The 18,758-nt window shown below is 46.4% G+C and overlaps 2 long non-coding RNA genes across 3 annotated transcripts; one reads left to right on the top strand and one right to left on the bottom strand.

Annotated features, from left to right (window-relative positions):
- The first annotated feature begins 1,451 nt into the window (after positions 1-1,451).
- Positions 1,452-11,672, top strand: LOC125934479 (uncharacterized). Its single transcript, XR_007461426.1, has 3 exons — positions 1,452-2,375; positions 7,676-7,735; positions 11,414-11,672. It is a non-coding gene; the product is annotated as an uncharacterized LOC125934479 (long non-coding RNA).
- Positions 10,112-16,054, bottom strand: LOC125934478 (uncharacterized). 2 transcript variants are annotated; one of them, XR_007461424.1, is made up of 3 exons: positions 15,519-16,054; positions 11,681-11,838; positions 10,112-10,414 (listed from the first exon to the last, which is right to left on the bottom strand). It is a non-coding gene; the product is annotated as an uncharacterized LOC125934478 (long non-coding RNA). The 2 variants fall into 2 exon arrangements; XR_007461425.1 differs by lacking the exon at positions 15,519-16,054 and adding an exon at positions 13,550-15,433.
- Between the last annotated feature and the right edge of the window lie 2,704 nt (positions 16,055-18,758).

Consider the following 18,758-nt stretch of genomic DNA (forward strand, 5'->3'; position numbering starts at 1 on the left):
TGTCCCACATTACACCAAAGGCTGATGTCAACAGTTCCTTTTGAGTATTTTACTGTCCCAGATTAGAGTCTGTCCCACATTACACCACAGAAATGTGGTGCTGGTGACTCCATGAAATAAATCATATTTGCATGAAGTTAGGTAAAGCCCCCTCCCACCAAGTTCTGGAGGCTGCCTAAGGCCTTTCCTAGAGCGGTTCTGCCTCCCTGTCCACCACTAAGTGAGTTTGCTGGCTCTGTGCCCATACCCAGGCCTGGGATTTATAGTCCAGGCTTCCCTAACACCCCTGGGGGCCCTCCCACAGCCTCCAGAGCCCAGACTGTGGCCTGAGGCCCCAGTGACCCTGCTCTCCCAGGAGGCATTGCTCCCTGCTGGCAAGGTGCCAGCTTTGGGTGGGGTGGGCTAAGGTAGGCTGGGGCAGGAGAGGAGCCAGTAAAGAAACAGTTTATTTCTGTGCCCTGACTTTGGCACGGAGAGACATTTGGGGGAGTTTGAGTCCTAGTGACCAGCCCCAGAAGTTTTCAGGGATTTAAGATTCCTGATTTGGCCCTGAACAAGCCCATGTAGGATCTGCTGATAGTCTCCATTGCCAGAAAGCCCAAAGATGACCTGAGGTCTCCATGGGAGACCCCTTGGGTGTCCACACTGGGGCCCTCCCCACAGGCACGTGGCCTCCAGGCAGCCAGCATCCCTCGAGGAAGTCAACTGGGGCTGGAAGGGCAGCTTGGGGTAAAACAACACCAAACTTCCCAGAGTTGATGGTTCTGTTTTATGCTTCAAGTTTTCTCCTCTCTCCTTCCTTTAATTCCTTATCTCTTTTCTCTTCTCTCCCATCAAAGAGCCGGCACATTCTGGGCTCAGATACCAGTTCCACTTGTAATCAACCATGTGGCTGTCAGGAAACTACTTAACCTCTCCATGTCTCAGCTTTTTTTTTTTTTTCTTTTTTTACCTGTAAAATAGGAATGATAAAATCTTTGCAATTTCTAAGAATCGGAAGTAGAGTGTGTTAAATGCCAAATAAATGGCAATAATGATAATAATTTAGTATTGCTACTATGTGGCATGGTTGGGAAACTAGCTAAAGAATTTTACTTTATCTCTAAGTATACGTACTAGGTGTATCATTAGAGATCAAGACTTTAAAGAATAAGCCTTTAATCAGGGCTCAGGGGCTTTTAAGAAGAAAAATATAGGTATTAAAGCTACAGGAAAACATTGTAGAGACCTATAAGGATCAATCACACATGTCGCCTTCTGAGTGCGAAGAGCCCTCTGTTACTCTGGGTCTCTCTAGGTCTCTGGATACATGTACCTTTATCTGTCACTGGAAAAAATACACTCACAGACCACTTCCACCTTGAACCCTTCAATCCTGAAGAGAGACAAGAAATGAATTATAAGTTCATTGCCCAAGCTCAAGAGAGAGCAAGAAATCCAGTGTGATGCTGGACAGGCTCAGCATTCCTGTCAGCAGAAGACTCTGTTGGCTGATGAAGCGGACCATGGGGACACGTTGGAGGTATACTAACTCCATGGGTGCAGTCTTGGGGACGGCTGATGTCAACAGTTCCTTTTGAGTATTTTACTGTCCCAGATTAGAGTCTGTCCCACATTACACCAAGCCCTTTGTTCTCTAACCAACTGCCTTTCTATGTGTCACACACTGGGCACAGATAACCAGACCGAAACTAGACGATCAGAAGGCTAGTTCTCCAAACCGGGCAACTTTACAAGGTCAGGGCAGTGGGCACTAAAGCGTCAAATGCAGGAGGCAACAAATAGACTGCAGTGATAAATGTTCAAGGCTAATTACTCGAGATTGAAAATGGGGGAATAGAGGTGAATGAAAGAGAGAAAGAGAAAGAAACCTCCTATCTGAAATTGAAATCCTTCCCCTGAAGAAGCACACATCTGGAATTCATTCTTGCAGCAGGCAGCCACAGACTAGCTCTCTACCAGGACCCTGCCCAGCCACCGTGTGACGGTGACTGAATACAGGCTGTGCTTTGCGTGGGGCTGATAGAATGTTTCTCTGATAAATATTCCTGCCAAAGTTAGTTTTCGAGCCATGGTTCATAAATATACAGTATTCCAGCAAAAAAGTACAGAATGTCCTCCTGGGGCTGACAAGCAAATAGTTTCATAAATAACCCTCTTGACACATGTAAGATGTTAGCATTCTTGAGGTTTGGGGCAAGGGCAGATGTGGATTTAATTGCTCGATTCAGTCTGGAGCCACACTGGACTTGGACGTTACCTCTTGGGGGCCGATGGAAATGTTTTTCTTGGCTCGAGATATCGCGTTGCTTGTCAACACTGAGGACAAAGGCTTCTCCTCAGGACATTCTGGTCCAGCGTGGAGTGCTGCACAGGTGAGTCTGACCAGATCGGCATACAAGGGGATTCGCACTGGGGCATCAAATAAACGGCATTTCTTTACCTCAAGGAAGGGCTCAGCTGAACCACAATATTAACTGCTTTGGGGGCACTGAGTGCCCAACCCCGGGCAATGTTGACAGGGAAGGGGGAGAACGTTCCAAAGAAGCCTCCTATTTTGATAATTTTTTTGTTTGTTTTGTTTGTTTTGTTTTGTTTTGTTGTTGTTTTTGGTAAAAACAACAACAACAACAACAACAACAACAACAAAGTTTGGGCAGATTCTAGAGTAGGCCAGATCAAGCACTGAGTCTAGGGGGATTTTCATATGAGCAGCATGATTGGATCCTTAATTAGTGGGACAGAGTATAGTTTGTCAAAAATGGGTATTATACTGACCCCATCACATTTCTAGGATTCCCATCTCTGAGGTCCACTGAAGTCTAACCTATTCATACAGTGTTATCTAGGTTGAAAGAATGAGGACATTACACTCCTGAGCATCTTAATAATCATTTCTATGGCGCCTTAAAGCTTTCCAAGCCCTTCGACATCCACAATACAATTGAGTAGCCCTGTGAGGGAAATTGGGCAGGTGGTACCATTCCTATGTTACAGATGGGAATGCAGAAGCCAGGTGGGAGGAAGGGAACTGCACGGGGAACCCAGAGACTAAATGACAGAACAAGGATTCGCATCCAGGCCCTTGGCCTCTTGAAGTTATGTCAGTGAATGGCTTGGTTTCTCAGGCATTCTAGATAAGCAGGGAGCAGGAGCAGGGAGAAATGAGCTCTAGAGTGGGAAGATTTTGACGGTGGGCAATGACAGGAAGATTTCTCAACATGCTGGGGACTCTGTTCCGAGGGGACACCTTAAGCAGACGTCTGGAAGATAATAAGCCACACCAGCAACCTTACGCTCCCTCCCTGTGACTGGAGCCAGTGGCAGACACAACATCACCTTAATGTTCTGAGGTGTGAGAAGGGCCCTTGCAGGTCTCAATTACAGTGTATCGACAGACCGCATGGCGGCCTGTTTCCGAAGACGGTTCTGAATTCGCCTGTGAAGACAGCAGCTTTAATAGTTTTTAAAAACAGGGTAAGAAATCTTTCCATCCTCTCATTTACTAAGTATATTGTATTTCTGTGCATTGACTAGAAGGGCTAAATCAGTTAGCAGTGGATAGTAAGATAAAGGTACTAGTAAGAATTGTTGTCCTCCGACAGCTGAGTCGAGTACCTGGGTTAAGCACTTGATATTTGTACCCAGTTTATCAAGTGGGCTGAACTTGGGGTGGGGGCGGCACTAACAGGAAGTGGATTTCTTTTGCCCTCCAGATGCTGTGCTCCTGACCACGCTACAGACCCCTTGCCATCCCCCTGGTGGCATCTTGGACAGATCTATCCCCTGTTTTCTAATCAGTTTAGGTTATAAAAACAGGTACTGCTTTGGTTATTCACACTCAACTCAGGTATTAATGGTCCCCTCAAGGCTATACTAAAAACTTCAATATCCCCTCTCATTCAGAGTGCCTGCACCCTGAACTCAGGCTAGAGGGACATGCAGTGGGGATGGGGGGTGGTCTCTTCTTTCACTTGTTCTTAATGTTCTTTCCTGTCCCTGTGGCTGGCTGGCTTCTTCAGAGATGGGGCTGGGGGATTAAGGAAAAAGGGACCCTCTTATGGGACTGAATTGGCCATCAGTGCTCTGTTTGGCAGGTGTGCACTTGGTGGCTCTTATGCATATACTTGCAAATTCTCAGAGGTCCAGACTGAACACTGAAGCAGACCTCTTGTAACATTCTTAGCTCTTGCCCTGTTGTCTGCTCAAAAGCATCTTTCTACTGGGGGCCCACCATGAGGGCTTAGGCCCCTCTGGCTTCTGCAGCATCCCCATAGCCCCTGGAAAAACTCCTGTGTTCTTGCCTTGCCCGACGGGTGGGCTGGCTTTTCCCTACCAGGTCCTATATCCTGGCTCTACTGTGGCATGTGACTCCACCCCCCTCTAGTCTTTTGTAATGACCAACCTCTGTAGTCATGGATGCCACCAAAGGCATGCCATCCTATCCCAGCAGCCCTCTCACTGCTCTTGGCCTTAGTCCCAGGATAGCATTGGTCCTGCCATTCTGCACCTTTGTGAAGACCTGGCCAGGTGTGAGATGCTTGCCTTCACTTCTTCCAGGTATTCCCAGTCTCTGTGACTGTTTCTTTTGACTACACTCACCCCTCCTTCAACACATTTGTCTTGTGAAGGGACACTTCTCTGTGCTTATCCCTGAGCTCGGGAGGGGACATGCAACAAGAAACCTTTCTAGACAATTCCCACACCTTTGAACCTCCAGTCTTCTCTTTCATTGCTTGTCAATCAGTTATTCTTGCTGTACGGGTCCTGCTACCCTATAGGTTATTAAGTCTTCCCCAGAGAACTAGCACCTCTGTTTAGCATATAGGGGCACTTACCTTTTATGGTACTGAGTGTGAAAGCGTTAACTGAATCTTAGAGACAATAGGAATTTAAATTTAACATTCTATTTATATACCTAAACTTGACAACAACCCATGCCCTGTAGCTCTAATTATCCCCATTTTAAAGACGAACACACTGAGACCCAAGGAGTTCAGTGACATGTCAAACGACAGCGAAGCAGCAGGGGAGTCTGGATTGGTTCTCACTCTGATCTGAACCCAAAGCCAGTGCTCTCAACCTGGGACATGAAGACAGCAAGAAAGCCCAAAAGTCTGCAGACCTAACGAAAGAAAGAAGTGGGAAGGAGAAATTCTCAAATCTGTGTCCTGTTTGTATCTGTTATCCGAAAGCCTTGATTTCAGTAGTCTGTATGTGATGGTGGGGCTGAAGCAGCTCAGTTAATTTGCATCTCGTGAAAGCTGAATCACGCTGGCCTTAATTGACAAGCACAAATGGCTCTGGCAAAGGTGAGGGAGCCAAGTGCAAGGGACAACGCCATCAGAGTTGACAACAGAAGTTTGATTAAAGAACGAGCTAACCAGGGTTCCCTGTGTGATGTCAGTCCTCTTACCGATCTCCTGCGTGTAGTCAAATGAATAATTATAGTCTACCTGAAACACAGATTTTCCCTTTCAAAGTGCATTCACATTTGTGATGTTTTTAATGTGTCCCCTACAATCAGGCAGTCAGAGCAAGGACTGCAAGACCACCCAATTTTTACATAAGAAAGCCAAGCCCTGGGAATCCTGGAGTTCCCCCAAGGGTAAGGACTGGAGATCCCATTTCCTCCCTTTGAGTGCTTCGCTCAAGTGAGACTCTTCAACAGTATATTCAAAGAGGCCTCAAGGAAAGCAGATGTCCCTGGCTGCTCTCTGAGTTCCTGCTGGGCAGCTTTTGTAGGCACAGGGGAGAACCCTTTCCACTGGCCTGAGTCTTGCTTTTGTTCACTCTCCCTGTCTACACTCTCACTGTATATATTCAATTCCAGGCACTTTTTTTTTTCTTTTTTAGGAGAAAGCAGAAGACAGATCAAGGGGCTGACAACATAAGGACAAACTTAGTATTGTGCTGTCTATCTCTAGGGGGTGCACAGGCACTGCCTCCCACATTCCCTTCCCCTCTGTTCACAGAAAGAACTGGGAGCAATAATTTCAGTAGTAGCTCCTCTTTGTTGAGCACTGACAATGACTGTGTGTTAGGTATGGTGTTAGGTGTTTCACATGCATTGTTTTCCTTATTCCCTTCAACTACTGGAGAAAGAGGGACTTCAGGTCCATAGCTTCTCCTCTAAAACCCTTGAAGCCAGGTGTGTTTCAGAATTCAGAATATTTTAGTTGTTAGAAAGGTAACATGGTTCACCTGCTCTATGTTATCTAACATCCTCAGCAGGGTCTGTGGCAGCATCTTGTTACTAAACACACTCATATTTCTGTGATGAAATGGAGAAACAACCATAAAAGAGGGATAACAAAGGCTATAAATAGCCTCATGTCAATATAGATCAGTTTTTGCTGCCATATCAATGTATGCCAAACTTGGTGAAGAAACTTGTGTTTTTCAGAGCTCTTTGGATTGTAGAATTGCAGGTGAGGGATGGTGGGTCTGTATTATTATGCTCATTTACAGATGTAGGTATAGAAGTTCAGATAGTTTCCATGAGTTGTCCAAACTACAGAGCTGCTGAGTGGCAGAGCTTGGATACAAACCCAGGCCTCCTGATTCTAGCTCTTGCTCTATCAGCCACAAGACTTCCATAGTACATTTGTCCCTCGAAGCATCAGACACAATATTTGCATTAACCAGCAGCTGTAGTTTTTATTCATTGAGGGCAAGGGCAGGAGAACCTTCGGAATCTCTCAATTCAGTTTTAAGAATACGTATAGTCTGCCACAGATGGGCACTGTGTGTTCTACTTAATATTGGCCCATGAACCAGCAACGTCAGCATCACCTGGGAGCTTATAAGAAATACAGGATTTCAGGGGTTCCTTGGTGGCTCAGTCGGTTGAGCATCCCACTTTTGATTTTGGCTTAGGTCATGATCTCAGGGTCGTGAGGTTGGGCTCTGTGCTGCTCACAGAGACTACCTAAGATTATCTCTCTTCCTCTCTCTCTGCCCCTCCCCCCCACCTTTTTTTTTTTTTTCAAGAAATTGCCCACTTATGCTGCTTCAGATCTTCCCGTGTGATGAGAAGCTTCGTGTGGAGGCTGGGCACAGAGTGGCACATTCCTATGTTTAAAACTTTATTTATTTATTTATTTATTTATTTATTTATTTATGAGAGACAGAGAGAGACATGGCACGAGTAGCAGAGGGGCAGAGAGAGGGAGACACAGAATCCGAATCAGGCTCCAGGCTCTGAGCTGTCAGCACAGAGCCTGACACGGGGCTCGAACTCACAAACCGTAAGATCATGACCTGAGCCGAAGCCGGACGCTCAGCCGACTGAGCCACCCAGGCGCCTCTCTCTTTTTTCCTCTTTAGGAAGAAAGAAAAGAAAGAAAAGAAGGGTAGGATCTCAGGTCTCACCCCAGACCTCTGAATCAGAAATGCATGTTAACAAGCTCCTTGAGTGGTTTACTGGCACAGCCCAGTTTGAGCAGCTGTGGCCTGGAGCTCTTTTCTTGACTAATCTCATTTAAGCCCCACAACAACTCTGTGAGGTAGGCACTGTTGTCATCCATCTTAGACAGCTAAGAAAAGTGAGGGCCCGAGAGATTAAATAACTTGCCTAAGGTCACACGACTGGTAGGTTCCAGACATGGGGGGGGGGGGGGGTTGGCATGACTCCAGGGTTCAGTTCATCACCAAGCTGTCTCTTTCCTTGCAGGCAGGAAACAAAACCTGAGATGCCCTCAGGGGCATTGGATGGGCCTGCTCCTGTTGAATGGTAAGGAGAGAGATGAATCCCAACCGCTAACTGGTGGTTGCAAAGGAGCCTTTTTCCTCCACCATCTCTCACCCTCAGCTCCTCTATCGGATATAGCAGCCAGCAGAGCTGTTACACCTGTTCTCATTCTCCACCTCCTAGACACAGAGTATAATTTCACTGCCTTGTTTCACTGGAACACAGGCAGGTCATATGCCTTGCTTTGGCCAGTGGGGAGTGAGTGAAAGTGCTTGCATCATCTCCAGCCGATCCATTTACTTCTCAGTGCCAGACAGAGCAGCACCCCTGATCCCTAGCATAGTGGTCCTGGAACCATAACTGGTGATGAAGCGTCTGTCAGCCTGGAGCCCTCAGCGATTTCAAGGAGCAGAGCCTCCACTAAACACACACTGGACAGATAATGCAAGTGAGAAACAACCTTTGTGTGGTTAAGCCTCTGAGATTTGGGGGGTTGTTTGTTACCCTGGCATAACCTAGCCTGTCCTGGCTGACTCTCTGACTCATCTTCCTTTGCTCCGGAGAGACTGATTTACACTGCAGGAATGCCAGCCAGCAGCTCTGTGGGTGGGAAAAATGTACCTGCTTTTATGTACCCAAGCTAATAGCCGCTTTCTCCCTACTGTCTGTGAGAGTTTGTCTCTTTCTCCTCCTTTCTTTCTTGGTGCCAAATTTATTTCTGATTTGTTTTCCTTGTTGAACCTCTACAACTCCTTATTTTCCAAGGCTATTTTTAGTGGCTCTATTCTACCCTGAAGGAAATAGTTCACATCTTGGTGCCCAGGGCTTTTTTAGCTCCTTTTAATGGGAGAGGATAGCACATATCAACAATTCTTTTAGTCACCAAGTCATTTCCCCAAGAGGCTTAGAGAAGAACAAAATGTCTCCATCAAATGAGTTTTGGATGTTAGACTCCAACCTCCTCATTGTGCATGATCTTCCCGGTACAAACAAGACTTTAACTTTCCATTGCTTCCTTCCTTTTGGAGGTTAAAGCCTGGGTTCCTTAAACCTGGTGATTTTCCTGGCCTACTGGACTGGTCTTTGGGAGTGGGGTTCAAAAATCTATGTCTTTTAAAAGCTCTTTAAGTGATTTTCTAGAGAGAATTTGATGACAGCTGTTTGGGAAGTCTTGGGTTGGCTATGTATTCTACATACTGAGTCACATATATTTGTTGTAACGTGATATCTCCCTGTTCATCAAGAAGTCATCCTTGATAAAAAAAAAATATATATATATATATATATATATATATATATATATAATTAAAAACAACATTCCCCATGGATATTTATAGCAACTTTATTTATAATTGCCAAACTTGGCAACAACTGAGATGTCTTTCAGTAGGTGAATGAATCTATAAACTGTGTTATATCCAGATGACAGAACAATATTCAGTGCTAGAAAGAAGTGAGCTACCAATCATGGAAAGACACAGAGAGCCTTAAACGTATATTACTAAGTGAGAGAAGCCAATCTGAAAAGGCTACATACTGTATGATTCCAGTTATATGAGATTTTGAAAAAGGCAAAACTATGGAGACCACGAAAAGGTCAGTGTGTTCTAGGGGTTGGGGGGCGGGAGGGATAAACAGGCAGAGCACAAAGAAATTTTTGGGCACTGAAACTATTCTGCACAGTAGTGCAATGGTGGATGCATATCAGTGTATGTGTCAAACCCCATAGAATGTACAGTACCGAGAAGGTAAACTATAGACTTTGGTGATAATGATGTGTCCATGTAGGTTCATGGGCGATAACAAACGTACTGCTCTGGTGGGAGATGTTGATGGTAAGGATGATTGTGCATGTGTGGGGTCTATGGGAACCTTTTGCACTTTGCTCAATTTTGCTGTGAACTTAAAACTGCTCTAAAAAGTCAAGTCTACTGAAACAAAAACAGTAACATTCTCTTTCATGCTTCTGGAGGAGACGATGCCTTCTTGGGAGCGAGTCTGAGGGGTGAAGCTGAGCACTCCAGTTCTCTTACGGGTTTGCTATTTGCCATTCAATGTCTTCCATCTTACCAGTAAGGCCAGTCAGAACAAAAACAAGTGTCAGAGAGTAGGAAGTGCTTAGGCATGAACTGGAATAACTAGGATGAGCAAGGCCCTATTAGAGGGCAGGTTGTGACCCATTTCTTATCCAGCAATCTACAGCCAGACTTCTCCACTCTGTCTTCTCAAGGGATGTCAGGGAAGTGATGGCTTTGTATTTTTGCTATTTGTTCTGTGGGGGCCATGATCATCATGGCTTGTGGAGACCAGGAAGGAAGCAAGGGGTAATCGGACAAAAGGGCAGCATGTACCACAGAAGCACCTGGAGAGATGCCAACAGACCACAGGCAAGGAGGCAAGAAGTACACAAAATTCAGAAGGTAGGAGATCAGAAGCCAGGCGAGTAGACTGAGTAATGGATGGGAGGCAGGAGCATCTGACCAGTGAGAAAACCTCTTATCAATTTTATTTTACAGGGGGAGCCTGTAGTGTGAAATGAGACACTAGGGTCCAGTGGTGGCCATGATGGTGAAGAACAAGTGGGGTAACCTCCCAGTAGGGGGAGGGAGGTGCTCAGAGTCAAGGATGCTACCGGCTCATCACTGCAACACGTGACCAAGAGTCAATCAGCTTTCACAATGTCCCCTGGAAGTCAGTTGCCAAACTGAGGCTCTCCCATGCCTGGGAAGGAGAAGAAAATGGTTAAAAGACAGGAAGCAAAAGTGTCTCCATTGGGCAGCCACCAAATTTACCAGCCATCAAAACCTTTGCCTTTGGGGAGCCTGGCTAGCTCAGTCAGTTAAGTATCTGCCTTTGGCTCAGGTCATGATCTCACGGTTCATGGGTTTGAGCCCCGCATGGGGCTCTGTGCTGTCCGCACAGAGTCCTCTTTGGATCCTCTGTCCACCTCTCTCTGCTCCTCTCCTGCTCACTCTCTCTCTCTCTCTCTCTCAAAAATAAATAAATAAGTAAGCAAATAAATAAATAAATAAAATTAAAAAACCCTCTACCTTTGATACAGCCTGGGAATATTTTAAGAGAATATCTGTTGATACTTAAAATAAATTAAAATAAAAGGATCAGCCTAGTTCATGAATAGCTGTGAAATAATAATCAAGAGCCTAGCTTACGTTTCAAGAAGGAAGCTGAAATCTGCTGGCCTAGTGTTTAGATGCTAGAAACATGCTAATGGTAACATTAGCAGTCTTTGTAATCATAGTAAGTAACAATAACAATAATAATATGTCAGTAACTGCTGAACCTCTCAGCTATGGTTAGAGATGTGTTGCTGTGCAGGTCTGGCCTGGGGGCAAAGTTTCTGGGCTTTCCTGTGGTTTTCCAGTTTTCCTCTGGACTGTAAACCCACCTTCAGCCCAGGATGTGGTATAATTGACACTATAGTGTAAACAAATGTGAACATCAATGTGATCCCTGTTTTAGGGAGGTGCTGTCCAAATCCTATTTTGATGGTGGAATGCAAGGTAAAGCTGCTGATGCTGGGCTTTAAGGTGGGAGGAGAAGTGGGGTGAGGGGTGGTATTTGGGGGGGTGCAGACTGTGTGATGTTGAGGCTTATTAGTGGCTCTTCCACAGCCCTTGAAACCATACTTTAACAAGTGAAAAGCTTTGCAAGCTGTAAAGGACTATTAGACGCCAAAACAAATTACTTTTCTTATTATAGGTGACCAGGAGCAGATACTGATGCCACAGGAAGAGCAGAGGGAGCTGGAGGAGTGAAGGCTGAGAGGTGAGTTATTAACAATTTCCGAGTACATGAAGCACTACAGAGCAAAAGTTGAGACACAGCTGTTCTCAACAGCCACCAGAGTCAGAAAAATAAGCAGGAGGAGGGAATTAAAAAAGATCTAGAACAGTATTAAGTACAGGAGAGTGTGGCAAATAGTATCCATTCACGCAGTCATTCAGCAAACCTTTACTGAGCACCTACCAGGCAGCAGGCACTCTGCTAGGTGTCGGAAGTATGAAGATAAAGCCAAAGCCTCTGCCCTCAAGTGGTTCACAGAATCACATCAGCCCAGTCATCACCTCCACAGATATGTGCCTTCCTCCCTGTAAATGCCTCGTAGATATTCATCGCATGAATGGCTGAAATAGGATTGAACCAGTGGGAAAGACAAAGAAGTCATCAGGTATCACAGATCCTTTTCTCTAGCCTGGGGTTGATGTACGCCTTTCCTGAGGCAGGAAGGTGGCTGATGGAGATCTATGTCCAATTGAAGATGCAACTTATAATTAGGTTTGATTCCCTGAAGTGCCGTTTTTGGAGAAAGTTGTCCAGTATTTGAGGAAGGCCAAGTTTAACAAGTTAGACCTGAAACTTCACCAACCCTCCAAGTCAAGTTCCCCGGCCAAGCGTTTCTATTTAATTGGATGTTGTCACCAGTCATCTGCTCCAAGAATGCAGAACACTACTTTCAAAGCAGATACCTTTTTTGGAGCTGCACAGTGCAAATCTTGATGAGTGAAGTCAAAACAGCGCCTGGCAGTGTGACTGACAACCTCACATCAGTCAACTCAGAAAGAACTGGAAGGCTTCCACCTCCCTGCCCGCCTCTGCCACAAAGTGCCTCACACACCATGTGCATCTGGCTGGCCATCCACTAGGCAGACGTCGCAGTGTGTGGTCTGAGTGAATCCCAGCCTTCTCCTTTCTGTGCCTGCAAAGCTGTCCCCAATTCCCTTGAAGCTCCCTGGACGACGCCCACACAAAGGCCTTTCCACCCGCCGGAGCTTCTTCCTGTTGCTGTGCCTTGCTTTTTTCTTCACAGCTCGATAAACCCTTCTCATCTCATATTTATCAAATGCAATCACAAAGGGACCACTTAATTAACAGGCTGCCATTGTGTGGAAGATGATTTGGAAGCGTATAGCCATTTAAGAAACCTCACACTGTTCCAGACGACAAAAACAGTAGGATGCACCATCTGGGAGGAAGCTTCCGCTGAAACAGACGCCAGTGTTTCCATGATTAAGAACCTAATATTATAACATCATAGTATGCTGTGCCATTTGGTTAGCAGAGGCAGCCTTGCGAGTGAGTGTTCTCAGGTCTCGCCTGCTTAGATGCAGCCAAATCATTCAGTATCAAAATATTTGCTCTGGCAAGGGGCCCTGGTTTATACTGCTCTTGTATCTATTCCCCCATCAAGCCTATGCGGGGTGGACACACTGAAAGAGCTTAATTAAAACTTGCCAAGGAATTTGTTGGCTCTGACTACAGGTAGGGTGAGGGTGTGGGTACTATGGCTTGTGAAGGCAACTGCAGGTGAATTCACAGTTCCAAGGGGGATGAAAAAATTAATATGATGTAAATATTGCCTGCAAGAACTGAAAAAGCTTACCTGATCCCCCTAAAATATAACTGCTACTCTCTCTATTTATACACACACACACACACACACACATACACAAACATAGCTACTCCTTATGGAAAATTTAGAAAACATAGTCAAGCAAAAATTTAAAAGTAAAAATTACCCATAATCCTCAGAGAGAGCAATCTTTTTGTATATTTCCTTCCGATCTCTCCCCGCCCCCTTGCGTTTTCTGCATTATATTCTGTGTAGAGCAGTTCCTACGTTACTTCTTAGGCCATTTTTAGTCTCATGTGTACATGGCTTGTGACTTCTTGCCCCCTGGTAAAAGTCTCTTTACCTCCTTTCTGGCTATCCAAATCCTACTCTGCACTAACTTCCGGCCCTACCTTCTAATCTCATCCACATTGGAAAGAATATGGGATTATAGAGACTTTCATTTGGTCCACTGAACAAGCTGTGGACATGGGCAAACCACTTACCTTCTCTGAGCCTCAGGTGTCTCCTTACGATAATGGAGATGAGAACCTTGCAGAGTTATGGTCACAGTTAAATGAGGTGAGGTGAGTAAAGAGCAATGTCAGTAGATGAAGAATCTGTTTCTTCCCTGGTTCTCTGTGTACCCAGAGCACCTGGAGTGTTCTGCTCCCAATTTTGCCCATTCTAGATACTTCAACACCTTCTGTTGTTTCTAGGATACAATCCCCAGTTGGTATGGTGGTCTAAAAAACTGCTGATCAACTTTATTTTGAACCAAGCTTCCCCTCATTCTCCATGTCAGTCACCTGACTTTCCCCCAGAGCAGGGTTTGCATGCACTGGTCCCTCTACCTGGATCAATCTTCCCTCCCATCTCTACCTTGTTATCTACTTCTCATCTTTCACAGCCAGGCTCACTTGTCACATTGTTAATGATTCCTGCCCAGGCTGTCCAGAGTAGAGCAATCCTCTGCTGCCTTCTCATAGTGCCACGTACCTATGCCTGGGTCTTTTTTATTTATTTCTTTGGGTTTTAAAAAAAAAATTAGCATTTTCCCTCCCAGAATTAGTCTTCATGAGAGTGAGCAACATGTCTGCTTTTGTTCTCCAGTGGATTTCTAGTGCCCATCACAGAACCTGACATACAGTTGCTTCATGCATATCGTTGAAGAATTAAACAATTCTGTTTTCCGGTTGCTGACACCAATGAATGGCAGCCTGTTAAGGACCAGGGATGTGTCTTCTGTTCCCATGGGGCTCAAAGAGGGCCACTTCATCCCACCCCAGGCCCTAGAAATGATGCTGCATTAGCCTTAGTCTCATGGGCATCTCCCTAACCTTTCAAGAGGGTCTATAACAGAGCCTGGATGAGGTTCTGTGCCATGCATGGCACTTCCCAGACTGTTCCTCTTTCTCTCTCTCTCCTTTTCCTTTGAACAGAAAATCTATCAACCAGGCCCACGTTAACCACCTCCTCCACCATGAAGCCTTCTTTGGTGTTCCTTTCTTACCCGCATGGCGTCCGTCCTGTCCTCTGGTACAAACAGAACTGATTTCACTCTGTTTCTTGTGGTGTGCTGAGTTGTTAGCTGGTCTGCCCTCTGGCTAAGCCCCGAGTCCTTAACTTGTTCCCCTTCCAGACCTGGCTCTCATGTCCTGTTCCTCACCTGTTCCCCACCGTTCTTCATTCCTCCTTTGCCCTCACTGTTGCAGGTGTACATAATGTTCTTCAGTCCTTCAAACCTACCATAATCTCACACTTCTGGGCTTAGGCATGAGCTGTTCTTATATTGCAATGCTCTTCCCTCCCCCTCTCCATATGCCCAATTTCTAATTATCCTCCCACCTTGGTACCAAGGCTGCTTCCATCAGGAAGCCTTCCTTGATTGCCTGGGTTAGGTGGCTGCTCCCTCTCCATACTGTGTCCCTTGAGCACTTCTCACTCCTCCTTTCCCCATTTTCCCTACAGAGCACATGCTCCATGAAGGCACACAGACCAGTCAGGTTTACTTTGCTTACCCAGTACTTAGTAGGTGCTTAATAACTACCTGGTGGATGAATGCATTAAATCTGCCTCAAGTCACCTTTGTAACCTTCATTCTGCCCCCTTGCCACTATTCTCTGCCCAGAGTAGGACTGAGAGATGTTTGGGGGCGGGGGGAGGGGGATGGAACTGAGGTCTCCCCAGTAAACACTTCTGGAGCCCTTTCCATTGCCAGCAGGGACCATTCTCATCCCTCTCTGTGTCACCAGCACAGGCCTGGGCACGGAGCAGGGGTTCTACATTGTCAAATTACAATTGTATTTCATATATTGAGACACTTGGTCATACCAGCTGTATCACCTCTAGCAAGTCCCTTTCCCTCTCCAGCCTTAGATCTGCAAAGCGGGATTTTGAGAGTTGAGTTAAGATCCACAGCGAGTTAGGACATAGAGCAGAGCACCCAGTGTGAGCCACCCGCCACTTTGCTACCTGCCACGCAGAGCTCTTCATCCTGACTAGGGCTGGCTCTGACTCTGAGCGGTGGCACCCGGGCCTGGCGGTCGGGCGGAGCCTTGGGAGTTGGCGCGGCCCTCGGGAACTCCTGGGCTCCCCTCCCCTCCAACCCCGTGCTCACGGTCTGGCCGTTTTGCTTTCGAGATACACCTGGCCGCTGCCTGGCGCCCCGGGCGCCGCCGCCACTGGCCGCCACCCCCGCCCTGCGCAGCCCCCGCTCCTGGAAGTTTCCGCGGCCGGCAGTGAGTCACCGCCCTTTTTTTAGCAGCCGCGTTGGATGTGCAGCGTCACACCGCGGCTCCCGAGAGCCTGGGGCCCTGCCGCCGGCGACGTCAATGCAGAAGAGCCCAGCGCTCACCCAGAGCTAGGCCGGTGCAGGGGTGGCGACCCTGGCCCCGCGCCCCTTGGTCCCAGCGCCGCCGCCAGACTCCCCAGGCCTTCAGAGCTGCCTGGCTGCCCGGGAGCTTTCCGGGGTCGCTTACCCCGGGGGGGGCGGGGGGGTTGGCGCCCTGGCGCGATCGGTCTGTGTGACTCTGGGGCCTTGGAACTGGGGAAAGGTGGGCTGCGGTGAAGAGGGAAAACAAAACAAAACAAAACAAAACAGGAGGCAGCCATCCGTGCCTCTGTCCATTATCAGTCCATCCACTCACCTGCCCAACTAGCAGCCCATCCATCCAGGCATTCGTTCACACCCTAAGTCATTTAAGACCCTTCTTCCCATCCATCCATCCATCCACCCACCCATCCATCCATCCATCCAACCATCCACCCATCCATCCATCCACCCATCCATCCATCCAACCATCCATCCACCCATCCATCCATCCAACCATCCATCCATCCATCCATCCACCCATCCATCCAAACATCCAACCATCCATCCATCCACCCATCCATCCATCCAACCATCCATCCACCCATCCATCCATCCAACCATCCATCCATCCATCCATCCATCCACCCATCGCACCACATCGTGCATCCAGCGGTGTGCTCCTCCTTGTAACCACCAGCCTTCCCATCCATCCAAGCATTTACTCACAGCTAAGTCACTTACGACCCTCTCTTCCTCCCATCCATCCATCCAACCATCCACTCACCCATACCATCATTCATCTACCTTTCTGCTCCTCCAATCAACAACCTGCTTTCCCATCCAGCCAGTTGACATACTGAGTCACTTCAGGTCCTCTCTCCCCACATCCACCCATCAGTAATACACTCATTTATTTACCTCCCACCTGACTATTTGTCTCTGCCCGTCCACCTATTCATCTACATACTCATTTGTCCAAATTAGCATCTGCTCTGCTAGGTGCTGACAATACCAAGATCATTAGGGCGGTATCTCCACTCCTGTGGAACTCAGAACCAGCATGGTTTAATATATCCTAGGAAAAAGTCTTTGCCCTTATTCCTCTCCAAATTAAAGAACTATATGTAATACAGTGCTATTACAGTGGGATAATAATAGTAATAGTAATAATAGTGATAATACTAGCAGCTGCTAACATTAACTGAGCATGATTTGCCAAGCAGTGTTCTAAGCTTTGCACATGCAATATCTCACTGGATCCTCACTCACATTAACCTGGGAGGCAGGTACTATTAAGACACCCAATTTTCGGATAAGAGAAACCAAGACTCACAGAAATTAAGAAACTCCTGCTCCACAGCTATTAAATGGCCACACGGATGAGACACCAGACTCTGACTTTGAAACCAGGGCTTCTAGTTGCTTTACTGGTGTTTGTTACCCAAGAGAGGCAACACATTAAAAGGATTTAAGTCGGATCAACTATACCACCTCTCTGAGCCTGTTTTCTGTAAAAGTAGGGACAGAGATAATGCATACTCAGAGATAATGTATATACTCAGCCTAGCATCCATTTGCAAGGACTAATGTGACTGACTGGATGGACTTATTGCTGACCAATATTAGGGTGCAGAGGAAATGAGACATAGCTATTGCTATCATCCATGTTCATTACAGAGCAATTAAGAGTAAGAAAAACATCCTCTTGTGATTCTATTATCTAGAAATAACAGCTGCTAACATTTGGTTTATGTTCTTTAAAATGTTTACTACCATGTTTATGGATTATACACATTTGAAAGAATATAGTATGCTATGGACATCTTTCCACAAGCTCTTCACTGCCATTCTTGCCTCCAGTTGCTGTCCACAGAGTGTTCTCTTGAAAACACAAATATTAATTTTCTTGAAAATCATAAAGTTCCCCTCAACCCCCACCACCACTATTACCAGGATAAGATCCATGTTCCTTAATGCGACTATTAGGCCCCTCGCGATCTATCTTTCTTCGCTTACCTTCCAGCCTCATCTCTGCCATCCTCCTCTTGTTCTCTTTGCCTTTAACACATGGAACAACTACCAATTCCCAGTGAACCTCTAAAGTGGTAATAATCCAGATTAGAAGTGATGGTGGCTCAAACCAAGGTACCAGTAGTAGGGGTGGAGAGAAGTGAATTTAGGTGGGAGATAGGATTGACTTATTAATCGGATGTAAGGATGAGAGAAAAGAAAAAGTCAAGGACAATGCCACACTTCTGGCTGGCCCTGTGGGGCAGATGATGGTTTATCAGCAAAACAGAGGCATCTTGGTATGCAAGAGGTTTGGACATGGTGAGTTTGAGGGGTGTGATGGCCAGAATAATGGCTACCCAAAGATATCCACATCCTAACTTCCAGAACCTATGATTATGTTACATTATGTGGCAAAAAGACTTTGCAGATGTGAGTTATTTAAGAATTTGGAGATGGGGAGATTACTCTGGATTATCTGGGTAGACCAATGCAGCTATCACAAGGGTCCTCAAAAAAGGGAGGTAGGAGGGTCAGAATCAGAGTAGGAGATGTAACCACAGAAGCAGAAGTTGGAGTGGTGACGGGCCATAAGCCAAGGAATGCAGGCAGCTTTCAAAGCTGAAATGGACAAGAAAATGGATTCTCTCATGAAGCCTCCAAAAGGGACATCTGATGCCATCCTGCCGCCATCTTGATTTTAGCCCACTGAGATTGATTTTGGATAATAAGCTTGTGGTGTTTTAAACTATTATGTTTGTGGAAATAGGAAACTAATGCAAGAGGCTGGGGGATATCCAGGTGGGGATGTGCAGGAGAGAACATCCAGGACGCAGACATGGACTGGATGGAGAGTCACTGGTGCGGGGGCTGGATGATCCCATTGGATG

This window comes from Panthera uncia, assembly GCF_023721935.1.
Source record: "Panthera uncia isolate 11264 chromosome A1 unlocalized genomic scaffold, Puncia_PCG_1.0 HiC_scaffold_17, whole genome shotgun sequence".
In the NCBI taxonomy this organism is placed as follows: Eukaryota; Metazoa; Chordata; class Mammalia; order Carnivora; family Felidae; genus Panthera; species Panthera uncia.